Below are 3,985 nucleotides of genomic sequence, written 5' to 3'. Positions count from 1 at the left end.
ACCTGTCTTGGGTGGGAGAGTTGAAGAGATCTCTGGGAACTGGATCACAGGGGTCTGTGACTTCTCTGATATGGCTTACTCCAGTGATTCGTGGAGTCAGGATGAGCCACCTAGCAAATAGATCAGTCTGGGAAGGTTGATGTCTCCTTCCCCACTTTGCCCCTCCATCAGACCCAGTCACTGGTATCTCTGCAGGTGGCTAACCCAGTTGCCTGTAGTGAACAGATACTCCAGGGGGTTGCACCTGCCTGAATTGCAAGGAAGTCTGCCAGGCCCCTGCAGTCTGCTGCTATCTAGCAAGAGAAGATGGGGCCTGACACCTTTGCATGCTTGATGCAGGTGGCGGGAGGGAGGTATTCACTCAGGCTTAGCCTCGTCCCTGATTGATGTTGCTAACAGAACAGAACAGACAACTTTGCGGGGTTCTGTCTCTGTTTCTGCTAAAATCGCCTACAGAAGATGGGCTGTTCTGAGTTCAAACATCTTTGCTGCTGGAGGTTTGTGTCCGATTATCTCTCTGTGTCGGCCCTGCCCAGGAAGCTTCCCGGGTTTGTGAGCAGTGTCAGGCAAATCCTTTGCTCACTGGTGGCCTCTTCTGGTTGCCCAGGGAGACAGGGGGTGTGGCTTCAGAATGTCCAGAAGTGAGCCATTTTGCTGTTAAAGAAAAAACGGCTGTTGATTTGCCTCTAGGAACTGCTGCTCTGGTGTAGGCACCCAGCTGACCCTTTTCTCCTCTGTCTCGTGCCCCAGAGTCAGCACTGAGTGGCTGCAGTTTATGCTCTGTCCACACCCTCGAGAGATCTCCCAGGAATCTGGACTCCTGGGGGGCAGGCCCCCAGACCCCCGAGTGAGAGTGAGGGGAAGCTAGAGTTTCATTTAGTTTTATGCCTGGCTGTATTGTTGCCCAGGGAGGGCTGCTGCACCGCACCGCAGGGAAGTGCCGCCAAGGCGTGACTCTCCCTCAGCCAAGTGCCCTCTCCTTGAGTGCCCTCTGCTCACTCGCGTGTCTCAGAGTCAGCGCTGACCAGTCGCGGCTCGGGCACTGTGCACTCCCCTCAAGAAATCACCCAAGGATCCGAATTCCTGAGGGACAGGCCCCCATACCCTGAGTGAGAGTGGGGGGAAGCTAGAGTTTCATTCAGTTTTATGCCTGGCCGTATTGATACACGGGGAGGGCTGCTGCACCGCACCACAGGGAAGTGCCGCCGAGGTGTGACTCCCCCTTAGCCGGGTGCCCTCTCCACACTCACGTGCCTCAGAGTCAGCGCTGACCAGTTACAGCTCGGGGACTGTCCACTCCCTTTGAGAAATCACCCAAGAATCCGAACTCCTGGGGGACAGGCCTCCAGACCTCAGTGAGTTGGAGGGGAGTGTTGGGGATTCAGGGTTGCCGGCAAAGGATTTTTAAAGTTTTATACCGTTTTATGCCTGGCAGGAGAACGCCATGGCACCCTAGTAGGGGAGGTAGGTCCAGTTTTTAGAAGGTCTCTCCCGTAGAGTGTAGTGGGAGGGCCTTTAATTTCTGCCCGTTTGTTTAATTGTGGGGCTCTTGAGCCGGTCTCATGGGAGAGGGGGACTCCCGTCCACTTGGTGTGGGTTTTGTACCTTTTGTTTGCATCCTTGTGATCACAGCTTGCCTCAGCAGTGTTGATGTGCGTTCTTCAAACTTCTCTCTTGGTGTGGCTCAAATCCACCAGGATACTTACTAAATTCCTGTCCCTTAACTCTCCTTCTGGACGGGAGCCTCTGTTGAAAGCTGGCTTCAGTCCGCCATCTTGTCTCTCCCCCGTATAAATGTTAATAATTGACATCTCATCATGTTGAGTGTTTCCCTTAACAAATATGAAATTACCATCCTTGTTTTTTCTTACTTTTGTTGTTTTATAGCCTAGTGTATCTGCAAATAAAATTGCCACCCCTGCTTTTTTCTGATTTCTGTTTGTCTGGATTACAGATGCCCATCCCTTCACCCTGAGTCTATATTTATCCTTTAAGGTAAGATGAGATTCTCATATGCAGCAGGCATCTGGCCTGAGTTTTTGTATCCAGTCAGCCAATCTGTGCCTCTTAAGAGGATAGTTTAAGCTGTTCACATTAATTGAGAGTATTGATAAGCCTGGTAGTATTTTGGGTGTCAAGTTTTTCAAAAAGTCCAGTGGACATTTTGAATCTTTTCACCACTGTAGAAATTAGGTGTTGGTGAAGAATTTCAGAGTGAGTTTACTTTGGTGGTAGAGCATCGTGCTGGTCATTATGGAGGATGGGTCTGAGGATATCCTGAAGAGCTGGTTTGGTTATGGCAAATTTCTTCAACATGTGTATGTCATTAAAGTATTTAACTTCTCCATCATAAAAGAAACTCTGTTTAGGTGAATACAGGATCCTGTGGTGAAAGTTGTCTTGTTTTAGGAGATTGAAGGTTGATGACCATCTTCTTCTGGCTTGAAAAGTTTCAGCAGAGAGATCTGCAGTCATTCTAATATTCTTCCTCTCATAGGTTATGACTTTCTTATGTGTGGCTGCTTGCAGGATTTTCTCCTTCATATCAACTTTGGAGAAGTTAATTAAAATGTGTCTAGAAGATGCTTTATTTGAGTTGAGTCATGCTGGGGTTCTGAAACTGTCTGCTATCTGAATTTCAGTATCTCTTGCCATGCTTGGGAAGTTCTCCTCAATTATCTCTTGGAGTAGAGGATCTGTGCCTTTTGGACCATCCTCTTCTCCTTCAGGGATTCCTATAAGGTGAATGTTTGCTCTTTTGGAGTGATTCTACAATTCTCTCAGGGAATGATCTGGTTTTGCTCTTCACTTCCCTTCCTCTTTGAGTGTTTAAAAGCTTTGTCTTCAATGTCTGAGATCCTTTCTTCTGCCTGCTCCATTCTGTTACTGAGGGATTCTCCTGTCATTCTCAGATCCTTGAGGGCTGCAAGTTCTTACCTCAATGTGTCAAAACCTTTGGTGATTTTGTCTTTGAACTCATTGAATTCTTGAGACAACTTTTGAATTGCTCCTTGAATTTCTAATTCTATCTTTACCTCTATTCTGTTAATCTTATTTGCTACCCAAATTCTGAATTTGATTCTTAATATTTCGGCCATTTGTTTATGAATGGGATCTTCTGTTGTGTCTCCTTTGTCATTCCTTGGGGGAGTTGATCTACTCTGATTATTCATGTTGCCAGAGTTTTTTCAGCTGATTCCGCCCATGATTATTTTTTGCTGTTTGGCTAGAGAAGCTGGCAAGGTGAAATTGAATTGAGGGGTCCTGGAGTTGTAATTAACCAGACCTTTACCAATGAACTGGGACTGGAGATTGCAGCTTTTCCCTTAGAGCTTTACAAAGGTCCCATTCAGAACTATAGTCTGAATCTCTGGGGACCTGCTCAGTTTGGCGGGGCTAGATGGCACTGACTGGTATTCAGCTAGTCTCTGTCCAAACCTAGTGAATCAGTGGCTTTGGGCTGAAATCTCAGCTGTGAAGATATAAACAACTAAGACAGCCCCCCCCCACACACACACACAGGTGACAACTGACAGGGGAGAATTCCACACTCACACAACAACACGACCAGGGTTGTGGGTCCCCAGGTGATCAGACCAGGTCAAGAGTTCCAAACCAATTGTCCTGGTCAACACAAACACTGATCTGTGGGAGAGTTCAAAAGGCCTTCAGCATCTAGGCAGCGGGGGTCCACTGGCAGCTCAATTTGGCCCCAGTGGGAGGGAATGTGGAGCTGCCACCACTGTCAGGGGCAGCGCTGCCACTGTTGGGGATGGTGTCGCTGGTCTGGGGTACTGCTCTGTGAAGGTTGCTGGAGCCAGCAGGGAGCTGGAGGGTGTTGCCATTGGCCTCAAGGGTCACAGGAGCTGGGCTGGGAACCAGAAGGCAGAGTCACTGACTCCCAGTGTCTGGTTGCAGGAGCTGGGCGGGAAGCCGGAGGGTGGAGTGGCTGGCCATGGGCTACATGGGTCACAGGAGCTGGGTG

Source organism: Nycticebus coucang, chromosome 6, assembly GCF_027406575.1.
Source record: "Nycticebus coucang isolate mNycCou1 chromosome 6, mNycCou1.pri, whole genome shotgun sequence".
Lineage (NCBI taxonomy): Eukaryota > Metazoa > Chordata > Mammalia > Primates > Lorisidae > Nycticebus > Nycticebus coucang.
Note: the sequence above shows the minus strand (reverse complement) of the source record.